General features: G+C 54.9%; 1 protein-coding gene and 1 long non-coding RNA gene across 17 annotated transcripts in view; both read left to right on the forward strand.

Moving 5' to 3' along the window:
* The first annotated feature begins 336 nt into the window (after positions 1-336).
* On the forward strand, positions 337-15,961 carry LOC141575794 (uncharacterized). The gene is made up of 8 exons (XR_012503629.1): positions 337-567; positions 3,725-7,081; positions 7,268-7,462; positions 7,875-8,002; positions 8,165-8,880; positions 11,264-11,364; positions 13,365-13,488; positions 15,751-15,961. It is a non-coding gene; the product is annotated as an uncharacterized LOC141575794 (long non-coding RNA).
* A 1,676-nt stretch (positions 15,962-17,637) lies between these two features.
* Positions 17,638-23,310, forward strand: part of LOC141575745 (ankyrin repeat domain-containing protein 26-like) — a 166,353-nt gene continuing 160,680 nt past the window's right edge. For all 16 annotated transcript variants that reach the window (XM_074355873.1, XM_074355877.1, XM_074355874.1 and 13 more), the window contains exon 1: positions 17,638-17,780. The gene's annotated coding sequence lies outside the window, so the exon portion shown is untranslated. The remainder of the gene's footprint in view (positions 17,781-23,310) is intronic.

Here is a 23,310-nt window from a genome sequence, read left to right on the forward strand (position 1 = left end):
AAAGACAGAGCCCAGCCCTCACGTATTATCGAATTAAGAAAAATTGAAAACCACACATCTCTAACTAAAAATTGTGGCCGATGCCCTGCGAGGTGGGTGTTCAGTTTCTCACGGAAAAGCAAATGATGGTGGAAATAATTTATAGCCCTATCAGGACAAGTTTACATAGGAGGCAACCGTTGAGCTGGGCTTGGAGTTTTCGTGGAGTTTTGAAAGCCAAACAGGCTCCTCTCCGGGCTCAAAGGAGGTCATGTGGTTTTCAATGAACGAGTGAAAACAACATAGGCTGTTCATTAATCGTGTGCTTTTAATTTGCAGGGAAGACGGGAACCCTAACGACCACGTGAATGGGCGCGTGCACAGGACCTCCACTAGGGGGCGCAAGGACAACGTTCTGTATCTGCGGAAGGAGGGACGCGTTTGTTTGCCTCGCTCCCAGCAACGGTGCTGCTGAGCGTCTTGCGGGGCGGCAGGGATGGCTGGACGCTGAGCCCAGGAAGAAGACAGCCATGGTTTGGGGGGAAATAACAAGAGGGCAAGGAGCTGACGTCTTGGAGCAATGATGGGGTAGGCCCGGCAGTTACGTCCCTGCAGTGAATCCACGTATGGCCCCAGGCAGACACTGGGAGGGCCCAGTCCCCAGCGGAGGGGTCCAGCCAGGCAGCTGCGTAACCACAGGGAGGCGGACTCCGGTGATGGAAGTGGAGGGTGGAACCCTCAGAGAATCGGGTCCAGGACTCGTGGGGTCTGTGGGGGACTGTCCACAATTCTGTGGCACCTGGTGGCAGGCTGATGGGAGGCTGGGGCTGAGGCGCTGACAGATCTCAGCTGCACGGAGCCAGGGAGGACGACCCAGGCAGTGGGTGGGCTGTGAGGTCGGCACCGGGGACAGGAGCATCGGACAGCAGGGGCGCCAAGCTTTCAGATTTTGCTTGCTATTTTATCTAGTTAACTTTGTGCATATTGAAACTATTGATGGTGTCATCACGTAAAATTCACTGTGGATAACGTCTGGTTTGTTTTACCAATAATCCAAACTGACTTGTTTTTAGTCTTTTAAATTATGTACATAGTATTTTGATAATGTAATTTAAGAAATAAAAATTCCAAATTGTTACATTTTTAAACATTGTTGAATATTTTTAAATTCACACTTTTAGAAGTTTCTTTTAAAAAAGTTTTTTTGGGGGGTAATTAGATGTTTTTTTTTTCTCCTTTCTTTTAATGGAGGTACTGGGGACTGAACCCAGGACCTTGTGCAGGCTAGGCACACACTCTGCCACTGAGCTACACCCTCCCCCCTAGAAGTTTTTTTAAGTGTTTGCCAATCTCACAATGTATTGCTGTTGGCAAGTGTTCATTGTTTCTTGATGTTCCTTTGACCTCAAGGAGAGGTTTATGTCATAAAATTAAATCTAGAGATTCTACTTCATTGTTTCATGTATATATATATATATATTTAGTACATTATATGTAAATATAGACGTACAATATAAATATAACATTAGATACCTATCTTTGTGTGTCAATATTTCATGCTCATTTTTTTTCTGTTGAAGTTCAGTTGATTTACAATGTGTTAATTTCTGGGGTACAGCAGGTAATTCAGTTACACATACATTCTTTTTCATGTCCTTTTTCCATTATAGTTTGTTACAAGCTATTGAATGTAGTTCCCTGTGCTGTACATTAGGACCTTGTATATTTTATATATAGTAGTTTGTCTCTGCTAGTCCCAAATTCTGAATTTGTCCGTACCCCCCCTGTCTCCTTTGGTAACTATACGTTTGCTTTCTATGTCTGGGAGTCTCTGTTTTGTAAATAAGTTCATTTGTCTATTTTTATTAGATTTCATATATGTGATATCATAAGATATTTCTCTTTCTCTGTCTGACTTACTTCACTTAGTCTGATCACCTCTGGGTCCATCCCTGTTGCTGCCAATGGCATTATTTCATCCTTTTCTGTGGCTGAGTAGTATTCCATTGTGCATATATACCACTTCTTCTCCAAGGGGCTTTTTACATTGAAGGATCTCTTCTCACTCTGATCGCATCAGGCCTCACCTCTTGAATCCAATTAGATGTGTATTTAATGTTGGAAAAAATGAGAATTTTCTACAAAACACAGGGAAGTACCACAAACATGTTTTTATTGAAGTAAAGTATCACGAACATTTTTATTTAACATTGAGCCACAATTTCAAAATGAATGGCACTTGCATTGCTTAATTTGTTGCAATTTAGTCAATATTACTTCATATACATTTGGAAATATTCTGTGCTTCATCCGTAAACCACATGATGGTAGGTAAAATTCTCACTAATATAGACTCATACTTTTTTAAGATGAAAACCTTCAGCCTTGCTAATTAATATTTACCCTTTGTTAATACGTGATATAAATTCCCACTTCCACTAAACTCTTCAGAATATGTGGGTCCAGTTTGAAGGACACACAACACATTCCCTAAGGAATCAGGTCGGACCCGCGGGAGGTGAGATGAGATTTGGCCACGTGTCATTCCCGTCCTGCGCGATATTCTTCGCCTTGATTTTATTGACACTCAATGACTAGAAAGTAGAAATCTCAAATAGCCGTCTTATGTCACTGTGCATTAAAATGTAAAAATGAAGGTGTCCTAAAAGTCATGAAGCTCCTTTTAAATACTTATAAGATTCAACATAGGAGGCCACAACGGCAGTGCATAAATTGTACGTGTTTTAAAGACCCATGTTGCTGAATCCCCAGCGAAACATGAGGGTATGCTGTTGTTAAACGCTTCCCCCATATATTTTTGGCCTTTTGTCTTCAAATATGAGAAACCCAGCCAGCCTTTAGTTCTTGAGCGACTATTGCAATGTAACAACATTTGACTAATGCAATAATAAAAAACAGTACTTCAAGGCTATCTGACAGCTACCCCGCAAGCTGGGGTAAGCTGAAGTACGTGAATGGGCTTCACTCTTCCCTGCTCTGACCTGAGCTCCCTGCCCATGTTCAAACGTCTGAAATCTCCACCAGGAGACAAAGACGCATCTGATCCAATGACTATGTAGTTTAGTAAACATCTCTGTCTCTTCATCACGAGGATGTCTGGACTACCCGCTCCTCACAAGACCATGAAAAATTAGAGCACTTTAACTTCTGTTATGAGGAGAATTGTGTCTCCCCATCAAATTCATATGTTGACCTGTTACCCCCGTAACCTCAGAAGGACACTGTACTTGGAGATAAGACCTTAAACAGGTGATTTGACTCAAACAGGGCCAACAGGTGAGCCCTAAATTCAATGTGACCGATGTCCTTAGGAGAAGAGGAGGTTAGAACATACAAAGAGCCCAGAGGAAAAGGTCATGTGAAGACACAGAGGGAAGGCAGCCGTCCGCAAGCCAAGGGGGGAGGCCTCAAATCGTTTTTATTTTTTTAAATTTTCTCAGGTTCTTAAAAAGGGTGGCTAGAATCTGGACACTGATAACTAAACCATTACTGAGACCCAACCCTCTGCCCGGCAATCACATGCAGCTTTGCCCCCTGTCCAATATGGTAGCCACCAGCTCTGTGTGACCCTTGAGCCCTACAAATGTGGCCATAGGCCATGGGCCACATGTACACGTTCCAGCATTTTGGATATATTGTTGAAAAATTTGTGATTTAAGTTGATTTCACCATTTTTGTTTTCTTTTTTTTCTGATGTGTATTTTGTTTTGTTTTATTTTTTTAGGAAATTCAAACTGCGTGTAACTTTCGGACCTCGAGGAAGGGGGACTGTGCCCACCAGCACCACCGCCGCCACCCCCTGCCCCCCTCCGCCACCCCAGCTCCTTACAATTCTCAGCCCTGCTCCTGGTTAGTGTCCCAGCGAAGGGGGCTTGTTGGGGTAGCTGGAGACAAGGCTGGTCATTTCTTCCACCTCAGCCCAGTGATGGACAAACCCACGAGTGGAAAAAAATATATATTCCAAATCATAGGTCTGAAAAGGGGTTGCTATCCAGAATATATAAACTTTTACAACTCAACTGCAGTCTGACTGAAAAATGGGCAAAAGGCTTGACTAGACATCGCTCCAAAGAAGATACACAAGTGGCCAATAAGCGCATAAAATAAAATGAGCTCAACATCGCTGATCCTGAGGGAGGTACCATCCTCACATATATTAGGATGGCTTCTATTCAAAAACATAAAACAGAATAACAAGTGTTGGCCAGGTAGTGGAGAAATTAGAATCCTTATGCACTGTCGCAGGGGAGGATGTAAAATGGTACAGCCATTAGCAGAAAACAGTATGGCCAACCTCTCAAAAAACTAAAAATAGAATTAATGTATGACCCAACAATTCCACTTCCGGGTATCTACCCTAAAGTAGGGTCTTGAAGACATATTTGTATGCCCATGTTCACAGCAGCACAATTTTCAAAACCTACAAGGCGGAAACCACCCAAGTGTCCATTGACAGATGAATGCATAAGCAAAATTTGGTTTACTTATACCATGAGATATTATTCAGCCTTAAAAAGGAAGGGGATTCTGATACAGGGTACAACACGGATGAACCTTGAGGACATTGTGCTCAGTGAAATTAGCCAGTCTCCAAAGGACGTGTGCCGTGTGGTTCCACTTCCATGAGGCACCTACTGTAGTCAGACTCAGAGACAAAGGAGAATGGTGCTGTTCAGGACAGCCCAGGATCTCCCTCCAGGCAGCCACCACAGCTGATTACTTCAAAGAAGCAAGCAGATGTCCTGTGTGCTGGCCTTCCCTGAGAAAGAAAGCCGTGTGCTTGAAATGTGGAGACACCCCCACTGCCTCAGTTTACTCCAAGAGGACCCCTGCACGAAAGCTGGTGTGTCCTCAAGCTCTGTGACCTCTCAGAAAGATTAACATCAGACCCAACTGGCTGTGGGGGAAGTTATTTGTCCAAGATAAAGGAGCTGAAGAGCTGAGGGTTGTTCCCCAGAGGAGCCCAAGGATGCTGCCCTTCCAAAGAGAGACCCTGACCCCCCGCCTCCTTGCCACACTGAGGGACCAGAGGTGATTGACGTTTCCTTGTGCCAGGGATAGAGTGAGCTCAGCCTAAGGTTTCTGCCATCCAGGGCAGCCCCAAAAGCAGTGAAAACAGCACATATTCTGGAAGCACTCAACTGCTAAGAAGGAAAAAGCTAGAGGATGAGGAAGGCGAAGCTATTCTGCTGGCTTCTGTAGGTCTGGAGAGCCATCCTGAGGACAGCTCCCTGGTGGGAAAGAGGGGCGGGGGTGCGGTGAAATCAACCTTCATTCTGGGCGGGCGAAGGCCTCTGGCGGTGTCATGCAGTGTCCTGCGGTGTCCTGCGGTCCCTGGCAACAGCTGCATTCTCTCTTGGAGGCGGTGGGGACAGGAGCATGAGTATGGGCGGCTTTCTGTGTGTCAGTTTAAATGGGATAATTGTGAATACGTGAGCAGTGTATGAGCTTCCCCAGTAGGCACGACCCGCTCACACAGCACAAGGGCCAGGGCTGACTTTCTCCCGCAGGATGGAGTGGGCACGGCCATGCCCACCGCACTCTTCACCCACATTGATTCACTCAGCCCCCGCCACGCCCACCCCTGCAGGTTTGCCCGACATCCCCCCTCCTCAGGTGGAGAAATCGGGGTGCAGATACACATGTGTCCCAGTCTCAAGCTGCTGAGTGAGAGAGGCAAAGTGGGAACACTGGGGCGTGTGGCCCCACTGCTGTGGTTCGGACCATCAGGCACCTGTCACTCATCAGTGGAGCGACCACAGTCACCAGCGTCGCTGCAGGTGCTCAGAAGTGCCCGAGGCCACAGGGATCCCAGACATTGTCATCACTAGAAAGTGGCCTCAGGGTCACCTGGACCAAAGGAGCCATGGGGCAGGGAGGCCCAGGACCAGTGCCCAGAGTGGGCTCCTGGCGCGGGCAGGACCGCAAAGAACCTCACAATACCAACCGCTAAAGAAGCAGCCCGCAGACGTCAGCCCCGCATCAGCTGCCCCTGGGCTTGGCGCCTCCACGGACGACCCACACACACATCATGGGTTGGAGCGAGCTTCACGCACAGAAAGGAGAGGCGACAGGGCGTGACCAGTGTTGGCAGTGTGTGCTGGTCCCCGGTGGCCGGTGGGTCGCTCCCGGAGCAGCGGACTACACGTTACCCTAGGGGGACAGGCCAGGTGCCATGGGACCACACACGTGGGCAGGAGGAGGAGCTTCAGTGCAGACGCAGGATGGGGGAAAGGTTCTTCTCCCAATGAGGAAGAGGGATCTGGGGCCAAGCGACAGAGGACGGATGCTCTGGACCCTGTGCAGCAAGCACGCCATCCCAGAGGCCACGGTTCTCGGCATGGCGGCCTCCCCAGCAGCCATGATGGGTGCATTTTACGCACACCTGGACCACTGTCATTAGCGTGAAAAACACACACAGAGTCCACGTGCTCCTGGTCAGCGCTCAGGTTCTGAGCACCCAAGGCAGCAGCAACCAGGACAACGGGGTCCCCTTCTGCCGGTTCAGGGGCACCACTCCTGGGCAGCTTGCCCCGCGCAGGTTAAGGTCAGTGTATTTGGCAGCATAACCACCGGGAGCCCCAGGAGTCCTAACATCCTTGAGCTGCTCACCCTGAGGACTGTGACGACTAAGAACTAAACGTGTCTGGTGCCCGCCCTCCTGGCTCCAACTCTCTTGTGCGGCTGCAAGGGGAGAGCACTGATCCTCAGCCCCATGTCCTCTCCATCGCGGGCTGTCCCACCCAGGGACGGCCACCTGAGCAAGGACGGCCACCGCTCTCAGCGAGTGCACACACGTGACAGAGAGAGGGAAGGCTGGAGGTGAGAGGAACATAGAGCCAATCATCGTCATTTTTCTAAATGACACCTGTTCGGTGACCTCGTATGTGCTGGGCTGGAATATCCCCATGACGCAGGATGCTCGAGCGTGCACAGGAGACCGCGCTGCCTGCAGTCACATCACTTCTATGGAGAAAACTCTTGTTTTCCATGCAGCGTGACTTCCCACGCCGCCGCGGCACCGCTGTGTCCTGGAGACTGAAATGGTCTTGGAAGAGGGCAGGGAGGCGGCAGCAGCCAGGTGAGCTTCAGGACGGGCGGGAGGGGCGGTGGGGACCTTGCCGCCGGCTCCCTGCCCGCGGTTGACAGTGCGTGAAGGCTGACCCGTTCACGGTGCCTTAGGGCGCCTTTAGGGACGAAGCCAAGGGCTCTGTTTCTTATGGCCGTTTTTGCATTTCTCTCCTTCCCCTTCCTGCACGTCCCCAAGGAGGACGAGGAGGACGGCCCCGCAGCACCTCGGGCCCTGCTTGCTCAGCAGCCCCGCCCGCACCCTCCCGCCCCCGCGTCCGCGCCAGGCACCGCTCCCTGAGCAATTCCTGAGGCTTCTCCGAGACACCCCCCTCGAGATCCCCCAGGGACATGTTGGAAAACGTGGTCAGAAGAGGTCCCATCCAGTACCAAGGTGAGCTCGCCTCTCCTTCTGGGGTAGAAACGCTGCTTTCTTGGCTTCTTTTCCTTTTCAGTCAAATGCGTGGGTGAAAAGCTGGCCGAGTCCCCGGGGATGACCGTACACCATTGCCGTGGTCGGGGTGGGGGACTGTCGCGGGAGTCTCTGCCGACTGAGCCCTGACCCAAGAGGGCGTTTGCAAAGGCCAGCGTCCCCCACAGCCTGCGCATTGGAGGGCCTTTTGCAGGGCAGCAGGAATCCTCCTTGAGTGAAGGACTTGAGCATCGCCCACCAAGCTGAGCTCTGGGGCCCTCGGCCTGACCACAGCTTCCCGTCTGGTTTGATGAAGTCAGCAAGAGACCTGAAGACCTGTGCAAAGGGGACCCATCGGGGTCTGGTCCTCACTGCGATTTCTTTGTAACCGCAGGTGGCATCAGAAAGAAGGGAGAAGTGGGGCGTATTCTGGACCCACTCACTTACTGAGGGAAAAAAGAAGTGCTGGCTTTCGTGGGCAGAGCGGGCCCGATCCAAGATCCAGCTGGGATGGGCCCGGAGGTGAGTCTACAGGGACAGTTCAGAATACCCAGCGGGGCCGGAGACATCAGGGGTGAGGAGGGTGGGCTCCCAAAGTGCCCCTCCCTCCCCGGCCCCGACCCCGCTGCTCTGAGCACGTCCAGCACAGGTGTGCAGGGCCGTGCTCATCGCCTCTGCTTACAGGTGGGCCTCATGCCAGGAAGCCGCTAGGACCTGCGTGCTGGCCTAACTATCGCAACGTCCCCGGGGCCCCAGCAGAGGGGCTGAGCCCAGAAAGAACATGCAAACGCATCGTCAGATCGCACCATCGAACTGCTCGCAGCGCGGGGCAACCAGAGGAGGGGCCCTTATGTCTTCCTCATCTTCTCATCTCTAGTCTCGCACTGGCCAGTGGGAGCCACGAGTCAGAGGTGCCTGCTCCTATTTAAATTCACTAAAGGAGATCCAATGACACATGCAGGCCCGCATCACACCGGCCCGCATTTCAGGGGCCCAGTCAACAGAGCACATTCCTGTCCTCCCAAAACATTCTCTTGGGCAGCAGCACTGTGTCTGCTCCAGGATCTGATCCTCAGAGCTGCTTAAGCTGAAGCACGTGCATCTCAGTTGCAAGTACAGGCGAAGACAATCAGAGGCTTGAGCTCGGATGCCCCGGCGGAAACGGGCAGGTGAGGGCTTGAGCGGGTCCCTCTCTCTCACGTGAAGGTCTGCGACTGTGGTCAATGTCACGGTGAAGGGCTCTGGTTCCACGGAGCCCGGGGATGGCTGGGATCCCAGAGCAAAGAGCCGGGTGACACCGCGTGAGCCCCTCCCTCTCCTAATGTGATGGCTCGTGTTCGTGTTTCTAAAGAACAGCTTGTGGAGAGCACATGTGACCATCGAGGATGAAGACTCTCCAGGTGGGGAACGACCCCCGGGTAGGGACCTAGGGGAGAGGGGTCCGGGGGCAGCAGGGCTACACAGGCTGCTTTGGAGACCAGGGAACAGGGATATGAAATTTCATAAAAGAAGAAGAAGAAGGCGACGAAATCTGTACGCAGGCTTGCTCTGCGCCCTGCGTATATTACTGCTGTCACAGAGGGACCGTCTGTGCGTGGGCTGCCAGTGTGTTTTTGCTGTTTTAGGCTCTCTTTCCTTAAGAACTGCCCTCTCCTGCTGGTGCCACTGCCAGAGGCAAGGCTTTGCTTCTGCGTGGTTGGCATCTCTTGGGAAGAAAGCAGCAGCGTTACTGGGCCGGGTGTGGGGGTTGACCTGTGGATGCATCACTTGAACCTGGAGACACAGGTCTCTGTGTGGGATCCAGGTGCCGGGTGAGAAGTAGCCCCTCCCCCGCTGCCCCTGCGGGTCTAGGGACAGCACCTCGGCGTCCTGTCCTCATGGCTACTTCTGAATAAGGGCGCTCCCAGGGTTGGGCGAGTTAGAGACGACAACCTCCCAGCTTTGTGCACGTGCTCCGAGGTCCTTCTGGAGGGGGGATGGGGTAGGGGCACATCCGGAGGCACAGTTCTCGCCTCCGATCCTTCCTCAAATCCCAAATCCTCGGACCAGCAATACAGCCTGCACGTGCTTCCATCTGAGAGAGGCCGCGTCCAGCTGCCCCGTGAGCCCCGCATGGCCGGCAGGGATCCTAGGGGACAGGCTGGCCTCACACACTTGCCCTCAGCAGACGGAGCAGCCCCAGGACAGAGCCTCCCGGCAGCAGGGCCAGGGCGTCACTGCTCGTGTCAGAACACTCGGCTCCAGCCAGAAGGTGCTGCCTCTGCTCCCCCACACCCCAATCACGCCCAAGCTGTCACTTTATCGCAGGGAAGCCCAAGTCCCCTCCCCGGTCCTTCCAAGGCTCAGAACACACCCTGGCAGGAACTGAGTGTGCATGTGGCCACGCCTGCTGGGGAGTCCCTGCTGCACCATTTGGAGACTAGGGACATTGGGACAAGTTACTGTCCCTCTGAGCTTGGGTTCATCCTCAGAAAATCTGTGTTCTTCCTGTAAACCTGGCAATGCCTAAAGATCCTAAGATCACCCCCAGGGATAGGACTGTCACTTGCTACGTGCAGTTGGTTGTCACTGTCTCCCCCAGAGCCCAGTGCGACCACAGGTGGGACTTCCCGGGATGGGACGGGGCGGTGGAGTGATGCCCTGGAGGAGGCGGCGGCACACCCATCGTTACTCCTTCCGTGGCCCATATTGGAGAACAGGGACGGATGGGAGTTGACAGGGAGGTAGAAAGCGGGCTTTTACTGAAGAGAGAAAACAGACAGGGAAGTAAGTAGTGAAGGGAGGCGGAGAGACAGAAAGGAATTCATGCACAGTGACTCATGGGGACCATGGCTGCCCTCTTGGAGGCACGAGATGGCCATTCCTGGCCCCAGTTATAGAATTGAAGGGCTGAAAAGTGATGTCGGAGATCCGAGACCCACCCCCTCATTGCAGAGGTGATGCAGGCGAGGCCCTAGGGGGTGACTGCGGAAGTGGGGGCTGAGAAGGTCCAAAGCCCAGGCTTTAACCTGCCAGGAGCAGCGGGACCCTGAGTCCTCACCTCGACCCTGAGCTTCCTGTTTCGTTTCCCAAGGCCATCCCAACCCCATTTCTGTCACAGTCCGTGCGGAGGGCCACTTGGTGGGTTTTGAAAACTCCGAGAGCGAGAGCGACAATCTGCGTGTGATTTACTTCTCTGTCTTCTTTCTCTGATTCATAAGCTCCTTTTTAAAAGCACTTCCCCATCTCCCCTCGTCCCTCCTTTTATGATTGTCATCCTGGAGGACCTGGTCTCACCCAGGCACTTGAAGTCCTGGTCCCCTTCCCTCAAATCTGTATGATCTCTCCGCAGGCCCCCTCCCCCACTCTCTTAGCATCGCCCTGGTTCCTGACCCACTCCCACCCCCACCCCAACGGCAGCACTGAATCCTGTTGAGCAACCCCGAGTGGTCCCCAGGCAGGAGGCGGCGCTGGGAGTTAGAAATGTGTGCCCACCCTGCCAGAGGGGCCCCCCAGCTCCCCATGAAGTGTGACTCAGCCCTGTACCCCCACCCCCATCAGTGCGTGCCGTCCTGCCCTGGGCAGCTCGGGACACGCTCAGAGTCTTCTCTTCCCTCCAGCTGTCAGGAAATTCTCTTGTCCTGGATTCATGAGAAGGGATGAAGGAAAAGGGGATGAGGAAGAACCAGAACAGGAAATGTGAGTGTGGGGAGGGCAGGAAGAAGAGCAGAAGGTGCGTAAGTGGGTCCATTCCCACTCGCAGCCCTAAGTTTTTTTTTTTTTTTTTTTTTTTTGGTGCTTCAGGGAAACCAAACCAGCAGAGCAGAGCATGGAAGTACCCACCGTTGCATGTCCAAAAAAGAAAACAAGACATGGAGACAAGAGGATGGTAATAACGCACGCAGGCAAGTGGAGGATGGCCTGAGTGCCTCTCGCCAGGGAAGGGGTCCCCGAGCCAGAGAAGCCCCTGAGGCTGCCAGGCTGCATGGTCTGGCAGCTCCTGCATATGGGGGGTGGGGTGGCGGCATCTGCTGGGCCTCCACGTGCAGCGTGGCTCCTGCACGTGCCGTTCACACTGTGCTCTCTGTGCAGAGCGCCGCTGGGGCGGTTCAGCCTCTCCCTCTGCAGGACCCAGCCCGGACCTTCCAACCCACCAGGGCCAGCAGGCAACCTCCCCAGTCAATTACTAGCTGGGGTGAGACGCTGGGAGTGGCCCCGGTACCCCCCCAGCTCAGGCCCCCTGGGAAGAGGGTGAGGAGGACAGAGGCCCCGGGGGAGGTGGGGGGAGCTCCCTCTCCTGCAAGCAGGACGGCTCCCCTGGCCCCGAGCGGCCGCCTCCCTGTGGACACGTGGCCGCCCGGGCGTTAAGTAGGGGACACTGCCAGATCCAAACTCAGCTGGGAGTCCCCAGTCCCCGGGGGCCCCTCAGCATCTGTGGAGCTCCGTGGAGGGCCTGGGTGACCTCATGGCAGCATTTCTCAACCTGAGTTTCTATACGTTTCTCACACCTGTGTAAACATTGAATACAGCACGTGCAAAAAACCCATGAAGGCAGTTCAGAGCAGTGCTTATTGGGGATGAGTTAAAAGGCCATGATTCCAAGTTATGTTTGTGCTTCTTTGTGTTCTGATATTAGAATTAAATAACATACAAAATATCTGGCTTTATTACACCCTGAAAAGCAGTGTCCTCTATAAGATTTTCGTGTTGGGCTGTAGTAAAGCTATAAAATTTATGATTCTCTTGCCACAGCTTCGGGATATTTTTAACTTTAAAGGCCCAGGCAAGTTTGGCCCCGGTGTTAGAGAGAGAGAGGTGGTCGTTAAGGGCAAGGGGAACGTGGCAGGTCTCTGGCCATTTGCACCGCACAGGTCTCATGACGGGTCGTGTGCAATGTGGGCTGGAGGGACTGGGTCCACACTCCCACCTGTGTCAGCAGACCTCCCGCTCCTCACAGGGCCCGAGGGGGAGGGCCCTGGGCTTTTGGTCCTCGAGTCCCAGACCTTCCCTCATCCTCTGCATCACTTCCACTCTTTAGGGGGCCAATCACTGGAACGCTGCCCAGCCAAGTGCCCGGGTTGCCTCGCCCCTGTGGGACGTGTATAGGCACATTTGGCAAAGAGCAGCAAACAGGCCCAGTTGCCCTGAGGATCTGAGCCCTGGGGACGTCAGGGCCCAAGGTCACTTCCAGGGTCTGAGTCACCCCGCTGGGTCCCGGCACACCCACCCCAGGGAGCCCACCTCCCTGCGTCTCTGTGCCTCCCACTGATTCCAGCACCTGTGTCTGGGTGGAAGGTTCTGGTCTGATACCAGTGATGGCGGTGACCTGGGGGTGTCAGCCTGAGATTCTGAGGGGATGGAGCTCGTACAGTGTCTGCACATCGGGTTGAGGAAGAGGAACGGGCGCCTTGCCCCTCCGCTGCCAAGTCACCGATTCTGAGCTGGTTGTTTTCTCTCTGAACCGTATATACACTCAGCCTCAGTTTTAGGTGCGTGTGCTGCACTCAACGTTGGAGGCTTCCACGTGAAGCAAAAGGGATCTCCTGGGGGTTTTATTTTTAAAACATATTTATGGAACACAGGCAAGTGTAGAAAAGCACCTTAAACAGAAGTAGGGCTCCGTGAACCAGGACGGACGCAACTCTCCGGGTAGCAGTAGCTTCTCCCTCCATAAAAGCCCAGATGCCTCTGAGCAGCGTTTCCCAGCCCCTTTACCCCGGCCCCAGACGGCCGCAGCGAAAAAACCCCAGAGGGCTTGGATTCTCCCCGCTCACTCCACTGTTTTCCGAGGTCGCGGCCACACTCGTTTTGAGCCAACTGTGTGCAAACCAGCCTGCCTGGAATCTACATGGAGCAACTGAGGTCATTCCTGTAACCTTATTAATCTCTCTCTCTCCTCCTGCAGGAGGCTGCCAGGGGCCCCGAGACGTCCTGTGTATTTAACCGGGGTGTTGGAAGCAGATGTGTTTCTACTGACAAGAAGCCGTGAAGTCCTGCACCTAAGATCTGTGCCGTGTGCAGTACACCCAGTAAGTTTCAATTAGAAAGAAATGTAAAAAAAAAGGCAAAGTTTTACACAAAGTAAACTTCAGGCTCTGGGGGCTTCCTCTGGTTGCCACGAAACATTTAAGCCAGCCTCCTACTCTCTCTTCCAGAGAACGGACACCGAGAGAACAGACGCACGCTCCTGGCATCAGACCAGGGGAATATTGAAATCACTCCAGCAACAGGAATTAAAAAAAGGGGGGATTTGGGGCTAAACTGCCCTGAATGTAGATGTCCACATGCAAACCACAAAGTTGTCAGTCTAAATCTGGAGATTTACAGAAAAGAAGGAAACTGAGGTTTCGCAGAGGTGGTTCAGGGGGTTGCTGTGGACAGGATCACTGGCTGCTGGTCTGGGTGCGGCCTGGGAGAGCAGTGGGCATCTGGGAGTGGGAGAGACACTGCCATCGGCTCAGTGGAATGAACGTTTGCTGACAGAGGCTGGGAGGGCCTGCGTCATCCTCAGGGACAGTCCTGGGGTGGGGTCTCCGGGCTGTGGCTGTGGCTGTGGGGGGTGTCCCTCCAGGAGGACAGGGGACTCTCTCTTGTGCCACCGCAGGTTCTCGGGATGGACGAGGGCTTGGTGGGGCCTGGATTTTGATGGGGCAGGTGAGCCGGGACGGTGCACCATGGCCCTGTCTCCGTGTAGCCAAGCTCCTCAGACAGTGGCTCACATCCATAGTCAGCAGACAGTGGGGCGCGCCAGCTTCACCCACAAAACCTCCAAAGCACAGCCCAGCCGGCCACCGTCCTCATTCACCAGCACTAACGGTGCACCTGGGGCTGGTCATCGGGGGCCATGCCAATGCGATAGAGAGGTGCCGTGTGGGTAGTGGGCCTGGAGAAGCCGGGGCCCTGAGCCATGCGGGAGCCGAGCCAACCCCCAGGCAGACCAGCAGGAGGCTCAGCTTGAGGTGGCTGCTGTGTGAAGGTTCTGGGAGGGGAGGGACCCAGATGCGATGCCCTCATCCTTCGAGGGACATTCTTTCAGGGACGCTTGACAGCCTTGGGGTCGGGGATTAACACGGACGGTGGAGGCTGGGTCGGGCGTCTGCCCTCCTGTTGGTCAGACACCTCCTACCCTTGAGGCAGCCATGGAGCTAGAGAATTTAGAGAATGAGGGGAGGGAAGCCCTTGGTTCAGGTGTCCAGGCCACCATCTAGGGGAAGCTCAGGGACCTCTGTCCCCAGGGAGCCAACTACATCCCTGTCCTGCATCCATCTGTCATCAGCATTGTGAGTCCAGGAAAGTCACTTCAAATCTCAGCATTTCAGTGCCATGAGCCCTAAGACGTGGGTCTCAGCACCTGCCCAGTGTATCCCAAGGGGCCGATGTGGGGGTGACAGGAAATGAGAGCAGGTTGTGTCCTTTAAAGTTCAGAAGTTCTTAATTTTTATTAAGTTCAGTATTTTCTTTAGTTTCTATGCTTTTAGTGGCACATTTAAGAAACTGCTGCGGACACTGAAGTCACACTGCCCCGGGCAGCAGCGACTAATACACTTCCATGTGAATGTCTCAGAAGTGCTCCCAGGAGCCACCTCAGCCCTGGGAGACACCACTTAGGTGAGAAGAGGGCGAGCCCTTTGAGCTGGTCCCCAGGAAGGCACAGGCAGGCAAGATGATCAGCAACCATTCTTTGTGCCTGGGTCCAGTCTGCCCTTTCTTGTCCTTGTCCCGGTGCAAGGCTGTGGGTGGTCATCCTCAGAGCCTCTGCCATGCTGGGGGGCAGGGACTCGGACCCAGGGAGGTAAACCCTCTTTTCTTAGAGTTTCAGGCAGCTTTTCTTAAGTACTTCCTTGGTTGCTGAATGCTTTGGGTTAGTTTCCAGAACTCAAAAAAAGTTTATTGTGATAGTTTTGCTAGTTTAGTCATGATTTCCTCGAGGCATAAACATCTGGATTTCCTCACTCTGCCATTTTGCTCCTCTTTCTTTTTTGAAGGACAGTTCGCTGCATATAGAATTCTTGGTTGACTGCTTTTTAGCACTTTGACTATGTCATCCTCTTGCCTTCTGGCCTCTGGTCTCTGATGAAAAACCAGCTGTTAATATCATTGCGGGTGCGTCTTACGTGATGAGTCCCTTCTGTCTTGCTGCTTTCAAGGCTCTCTCTTTGCCTTTCAGTAGTTTCATTTTTCTAGGTGTAAATCTTCTTGACCTTATCTTTCTGGGAATTCATTTGAGTTCCTTAGAAAAAGAGAGATAAAATAAGCCCCCAGAGAGTCACAGCTCCCTTCGGTCTCCCCAGGACTGTCCTGGGCTGTGCTGGCAGAAGAGCTCTGCAGACAGAGGAGCGGAGTCTCCATGGAAGACGAAGAGCTGCAGGGACCCTCATCCCCGAGGCCCAGGCTGCCTCCTCGTGATGCTCCTTTGTGAATCTCCTGTTGCATTTGATGTGCTTGTTTGCAGGACCAAATGATCTCCAGTCCTCTCCAAGGTCAGATTTATGAATAAAACTATTCAATGCTTGTAAGATGAACATAGGTGTGAACTTGATTTTTGTAGAATTTAGATCAGTGGCTAGGGGATTTCTTTCCCCATCATGTCCCTCCACTCTGCACAGCCCCAGCCTACTCCTCCACACACAGGCTGTCTCTCTAGCTGCACTGGGTCCCTGGCTTTCGTCCTGCCCCTCCTCCTCCAGACTGGACTGCGGGACCTGGGGCCATGCACTGTCCTGCTACCACTCTTCCCAGACAGGCCCTTCCTGCCAATACCGGCAGAGGCTGTGCTGTCCTGGTGAGGCACCTAGCTGCTGGCCGGTCCATACATGCAACTGAAAGGGTGAGACAGTGAAAGTAAGGTCCCCTCTGCTCCCGGGGAGTTGAGTCAGCAGAGCACGCGACTCCCAGTGGTTCTCTCTCCCTCCCGGTGATGGGACCACTGATGGCAGCCCCCTCTCACACCAGGGAGCCTCCAGGACTGGGGTCTTCCTTCCTTCCTGTGGGTAGTGTCCTTCTCCTCCAACCCTGTGGCTGCTGTCATCTGCAGGGACTGGGATCTTCCAACTGACATCTCATCCTCGTCTGGCTCCCCCTCCCCCACGTACAGCCCAGCCCTAGCCCTAGCCCTAGTCCTAACACTAACCCCTAACACCGAACCCTAACCCCTACCCCAAGTCCTAACCCTAACCCAGCCCCTAACCCTAACCCTAGCCTGAACCAGAGCCCCAAACCCGAACGAGAACCCAAACCCTAATCCTATACCAAACCTTAACTTGACCCGACCCCTAACCCTAACCTTATCCTCCTCCTGCTCCTCCTCCCCTCTAACCCCTAACCCTTCTCCTCCTTCTCCCTTAACCCTAACCCTAGCCCTAACCCCAACCCCAACCCCTAACCCCAAACCTATCCCTAAACTCTGGCTCTGGTCCTGACCCCTAACCCCTAAACCTAACCCTAAACCTAACCTTATCCCTACCCCTACCCTTAACCCTAACTCCTACTCATCCTCCCAAACCGTAACCTTAGCAATAAGCCTAACCATAAAACCCTAACCCTAAAACTACCCCTACCCCTCCTCCTAACCTCTCAACCCTCACCTGAAATCCTAACCCTAACCCCAAATCCCTAAACCTGATCGCGACCCCAACCCCAACACTAACACTAACCTTGGACACCAACCCCAACCCCAACCCTAACCCAGAGCCTGCTCCGGCAGAAGGTCCAGGACTGGGTCCAGTTCCACCAGCCCTGCAGGGAGACCCTGTGCTTGCTTATTGGTGTGAGGAGAGGGAGCCCCATCTTGGAGGTTCAGTCGGAGACTGGGCCTGGCCAGGGTTTGGGGGGCAGTAACGGGGAGAGGGAGGAGAGCAGAAGTGGGGCCGAGGGGAGTGGGGCCGAGGGGAGTGGGGCCGACGGCTGTGGCCCCGCCCGGGGCAAGTGGTGGTTGTGGTTGAGTGTGGACCCGATTGGTGGTGGGGTGGGGGCATTGGGGATGGAGATCTGGAGGGATGGGCAGGGGGGCGGCCAGGGGGGGCATCCCGCCCCCCCGCCCGGCCCCGCCCAGCCCCGCCCAGCCCCGCCCAGCCCCGCCCAGCCCCACTGTCCAAGAGCTGTACAGCAGGAGACCCCGCCCCAGCGCCGCACTGCGGGCGGGAGGAGGAGGGGCGTGCGCACGCGCACGCGCAGACGCGCAGACGCGCAGACGCCGAAATCTGCCCAGAGCGTGAAGCAGCTAGGCGAGAGTCGGGCGCTCCTGGACCAGCTCCCGGAGGAGGAACGCGGCCTGGAGTTTGGGCCGCCGGTTGCTGTCGCTTCTGCTGCCGTCGCCGAGCAGGTAAGGGGGCGCTGGTGGGGGCGCGCAGGTCGAGGAGCCGGCCGGTGAGGCCGGGGCTGTGCAGCTGGGGAGGCGCACAGGGAGGGAGGGGTGCGTGGGTGAGGTCCCGGCCGCGCGTCCCGTTAGGGCCCTGAGTCGGGTCCGGGTTCGCCGCCCTGGTTCGTAGTGTACCCCGCCTCCCCACATTAGTAGCCCCTGAACGCCGCGTCTTCGTTGCCTCTTATACCCGGGGGTGGAAAAGCAGGTGCAGCTCCGGGAGGTGAGAGGGCTCTGGATGGCCAGGGAGCACCTCCGACTGGCCCTCAGGCGGGTGCGTTGCTGTCGCGGGTCCCGGCGGTGGCCGCGGTGGGATGGGGGCTTCCCCGTGCGAGCCCCTGGATGTGTTCGGTATTCCTCCGCGGCCTGGACTGGGACGGCCTCTGCTTCCCCATGTTCGCAGGGTGCACGTCTGGTGGTCAGCCTGTCCCTGGGAGGCAGACGCTTGCTGTCTGGGTGCGGGGGCGGTGGTGGGGGCGTCGGCGGTGGCATCATCATCAGCGGAAGCGGGGAAAGGGGGCTGCCCCTCGGGAGCCAGTCATTTGCTCCCATCTGCCCCGTGGCCTGACCTGGGGGTGGCCTCTGCCGCCCCAGGTTCACCGCACCCACGTCTTTAGGTCAGTCTGCTCCCAGGAGGCTGGCATGGTGCGGTCAGGGGGCAGGGGCAGCGGTGGCGGGAGTGGAGCTGTCCTGTGCAAGCCCTTGTGTGTACTCCCATGTCCCCAGTGGCCTGGCTTGGGGGCGGCCTCTGCCGCCCCAGGTTTGCAGGACTGACACGTGTAGGTCAGCCTCCTTCCTGGAAGCCTGCGCGGTTCGGTCAGGGAGCGGGGAAGATGGCAGAGGTGGCAGCTGAGGCGGCGGGAGAAGGGGGGCTGCCCTGTGCCAGCCTGTGGGTTTGCTCCCGTCTCCCCCGCGGCCTGGCCCGGGGGCGGCCTCTGCTGCCCCAGGTTCGCTGGAGGCTTGTCCTCAGTCAGCCTGCTCCTGAGAGGCGGGCAGCGGTGCAGTGAGTGTGCTGGATAGGGGCAGCGACATCGGGAAATGGAAGAAAATCCCTGCTCTAGCAGGGGCAGCCCCAATCCTGCCCTCTCGCCACAGCAGCCGCCTGCTGAGGTGATTGCACCCCGCCTGCCTGTCAGGAGCAGACTGACAGGGAAAAGCGCTTTCCAGGAAGCTGGGGCAGCAAGGCTGCCCCCAGGCCAGGCCGTGGGATAGATGGGAGCAAGACTCTGCCAGGGCACCCCCCTCACGGCCTCCGTGGCTGCCTGCTGTCCATCCCGGGGCTTGGCTGCACCCTCCCCTCTGGCAGCGCCATCGACCATCCAAAGCCCATTGGCGAGCAAGCGAGCAGTGTGCAGCCCGGGACCACCCTGACCCGTCGCCTCAGATGGAGGCCCTGGGCACAGCGGGGCAGGGCACCCAGGCGGGAAGTGGAACTGCCTCCAACCCTGCCGGCCTGCACTCTGCCCTGGATCCCTGTCTGGTGGCTGTCACCATGGTGATGGGAGCCTGGACCGCCCCGCCCCCCGCAAGGTGAGGCAAGGTGAGGGGTGAGGGTTCAGCTGAGGTAGCCGTGCACTCTGGGTATGGGCGGATTGTGCGGTGAAGGGGGCAGGCTGAGGGATGAGGGGGCCAGCCTTGGCTAGGGCTCCTTGGAGTTGGAGTACCCTGCTGAGGGGTAGGGGGGTAACCCCGGGATGAGGGGGGAGGGGTCCATCTCTGGATGGTGGGGGGACGTGGGGTGAGGCATGAGGGGTCAACTTGGTTTTTGAGGGCTGTAGCTTAGGACCTAGTGGGGCCGAGTCTGGGGGCAGGTACTTAAACGTGAGGAGAAGGAGCCTTGTCTTGGGGGTCAGGTAGGGCACTGGGCCTGGCGGGTGGGGGTGGGGGGGTAGGGTGGAGAGGCAGTGACTGGGTGGCGGGCGGCGAGCAGGGGGAGTGGGGCTGGGGTGTGTGGCCTGGACCTGGTCGGTGGCGGGGTGGGGACCCGGCCGGCCCACGCCTTGGGGTGGGCCCGCTGCCCGGCCGCCCCGCAGCCCGGCCCCAGTCGCAGCGACCCTAGTGCAGGAGCCCCAAGCCGAGGGTCCGCGCTGCGGGCGGGAGGGGGAGGAGGAGAGGCGCGGACGCGGGAGCGCGCCCAGAGCGCGCGGACGCTGGGCGGGAGCCGGGTGCTCCTGGACCAGCTCCCGGAGGAGGAACGCGGCCTGGGGTCTGGGCTGCCGCTTGCTGTCGCTTCTGCTGCCATCGCCGAGCAGGTAAGGGGGCGCTGGTGGGGGCGCGCAGGTCGAGGAGTCGGTGGGAGAGGCCGGGGCTGTGCAGCTGGGGAGGCGCACAGGGAGGGAGGGGTGCGGAGGTGAGATCCCAGCTGCGCGGCCCGTCAGGACCCTGAGGCGGGTCCCGGGCCCGCCGCCCCGGTTGCGGTGCCCCCTCCCCGCCACCTTAGTATTCCCTGAACCCCGCGTCTTCGCCGCCGCTCGTATGCGGGTTTGGGGAAGTGGGAACAGCTCCAGGAGCTGGGAGGGCGCCGGGCTGGCCCTCAGGCCGTGGCCTTCCGGCAGTAGGTGGACCTGCCCTGGGAGCGGATGCTGCCCCAGACCGTCCTGGGCACAGGCGGCCTGGGGTAGAATAATGGGCGAGGCTTGGGCCTTTGGGAGCTTGTTGGCCTGCCCCCCCCCGAGATCAAAAGCTTTTGACGAGTGTCTTTTTAGTCTTTTGAGGAATGTCGCTACTGTTTGCCACAGTGGCTGCACCAAACTCCTTTCCCACCAGCGGTGTAGGCGGCTTCCTTTTCTCCGCAGCCTCTCCAGCATTTCTCCCTTGTGGACTTTTGAATGAAGGCCTTTCTGACTGGTGTGAGGTGATACCTCATTGTAGTTTGGACTTGCATGTCTCTGATAATGAGTGATACTGAGGATTTTTTTCATATGCCTGTTGATCATTTGTATGTCTTCTTTGGAGGAAGGCGTGTTTAGTTCTGACCATTTCTGGATTGGGTTGGTTTTTGGTTATTCAGTTGTATGAGCTGTTAATATATTCTTGAGATTAACCCCTTGTCAGTCTCATCTTTTGCGAATATTTTCTCCCCTCTCATAGGTTGTCCTTTTGTGTTGCTTATGGTTTCCTTTGCTGTGCAGAAAGCTGATAAATTCAGTTTGGTCCCATTTGTTTGTGTATTTGTGCCTTCATGTCTGTTTGCTGGGGTACACTGCCCGAGGAGAGCGTTGCTGACGTGTGTGTCAGATGTTTTGCCTGTGTGTTCTTCTGAGAGGCGTGTAGTGTCTCGTCTTATGTTTAAGTCCTTAAGCGATTTTGAATGTATTTTTGTGCACGGTGTGAGGGAGTCTCCTAACTTCATTGATTTCCATGCAGCTGTCCAGTTTCCCCTGCGTCATTTGCTAAAGAGACTGTCTTTCCTCCACTGTATGTTGTTCCTGCCTCCTTTGTCGAAGATTAATTGACCAGAAGTTTGTGGGGTTTCTCTCTGGACTCTATTCTGTTTCCTTGATCCGTGCGTCTGTTTTTATTTTCCCCTCCTTTTCCAGTTTTGCTAGGTAAAATTATTACAGTTCGACCGCACATACACGTTATATTGCACGTAGATACGTATATACAGTGTACTGCACTTTTTTTTAGTTTCCGTAAATGTACTACTTACCATTTCTAGGAAGAGATTAGGTTTTTAAACTTAGATAGTTATCGAGGGACTAAAGCCAACTACAAAATGAGAATCAACAGAACGCGGTAATACGATCATGGAGGACAGTCAGATGTGCTTACACACATTGAAGAAATCAAAATGAAAATTAGTCCATTTGTGACCTTATTATTACTGTTACTATTTTTTTGATTCCTCATAGAAATGATACCATGTGGCATTTTTCTTCCTCTCTCCGGCCCACTTCACTTAGAATGACAATCTTCAGGTCCATCCGTGTTGCTGCAAGTGGCATTATTTTATTCTTGTTTTATGGCTGAGTACTGTTCCATTGTATAGATGTACTACATCTTCTTTATCTAGGCATCTGTTGATGGACATCTGGGTTGTTTCCATGTCTTGGCTGTCGTAAAGAGTGCTGGTGTGAACACTGGGGTGCACGTGTCTTTTTGCATTTTCTGTTTCTCCGGATGTTCCCCGGAGTGGGATTGCTGGATCACATGGTAGGTTTATTTTCATGTTTTTGAGGAACCTCCATACTGTCCTCCATCGTGGCTGCACCAGTCTACCCTCCCACCCACACTGCTGGAGGGTTCCCTTTTCTCCACACCCTCTTCAGCATCTGTCACTTGTAGACGTCTCAGTGATGGCCATCCTGGCTGGTGTAAGGCGATATCGCATTGTGGTTTTGATCTGCATTTCTCTGACAATGAGTGATGCTGAGCATTTTCTTCATGTGCCCTATTGGCCATTTGAATGTCTTCTGTGGAGAACTGTTTGTTTAGGTCTTCTGCCCATTTTTGGATTGGGTTGTTTGTTTTTTTCTTATTAAGTTGTATGAGCTGCTTATGTATTCTGGAGATCAAGCCTTTGTCAGTTTCATCTTTGGCAAAAATTTTCTCCCATTCCGTAGGTGGTGGTTGTGTTTTGCTTATGGTTTCCTTTGCTGTGCAAAAGCATGTAAGTTTAATTAGGTCCCATTTGCTTATTCTTGCTTTTCTTTCTATTGCTTGGGTAGACTGCCCTAGGTGTCCTGAGTATTTTGATGGAAACTGCCCAGGTAGTGGCTCAGAAGAGAGGATGACAGGTGGAGGAGGGGGCGATGACCTCAGCTAGAGCCCTGGCAGCTTATTGACAGTAGCTCTTCTTAGTGAAGGAGAGTGTGGCTCCCCTGCAAGGGGCTCAAGGGGAGGGGGGATGTGTTGTGGAGACGCCTGGCTCTTCCAGAGCCCAGCTGCTAGCAGGGCCTGTGGCTGGATTCACGGGGCTGGGTGCTGCCGGGCAGTTGTGCTGTTTCTGTCTGGGAACACAGGGCTTTGCCTGTATGTCATCCCCCAGTCTGACTAAATTGCCAGGCTCTTAGTTTTACTCTCCTGTGACTTTGGCTGGTCCTGGCTCTACCTGGCTGAGAGGTCTGAGGCCCACCCCACTTGACCATTCAGTCCCTGGGTTGTAGGAACGTTCTCGATGTGGATAATCCAGTGGTTTAGCCGGGGCCAGGTGGGCCCCCTCAGTTCATTCCAAGGCTGGGATGGAGGTGGGGAGGGGTACCACAGGCAGGGAGGCAGCTGCTCTCAGAGCTCCTGTGATCTTCAGTCAGTGAAGCTGGTCACCCTGACTGACCCCACCCCCCTGCAGGCCGTGCCAGTGCCCGGGTTCTGACCGTGTTTTCGTTGTCAGCATCGTGCGGGCTCCATCCTCTCAGTCTCCGGCTCCACCCTGGCCTTCGAGGTTCCCATCACCATGACCATTGCAGCAGCTGCTACATTCACTCTATATCTGGTCTTCCCTTCCCATTTCATCTTGTCTCCTCTTAAGTATTAACTTTTTTTAAAAAAACTT

The sequence above is a fragment of the Camelus bactrianus genome, chromosome 32 (assembly GCF_048773025.1).
Source record: "Camelus bactrianus isolate YW-2024 breed Bactrian camel chromosome 32, ASM4877302v1, whole genome shotgun sequence".
In the NCBI taxonomy this organism is placed as follows: domain Eukaryota; kingdom Metazoa; phylum Chordata; class Mammalia; order Artiodactyla; family Camelidae; genus Camelus; species Camelus bactrianus.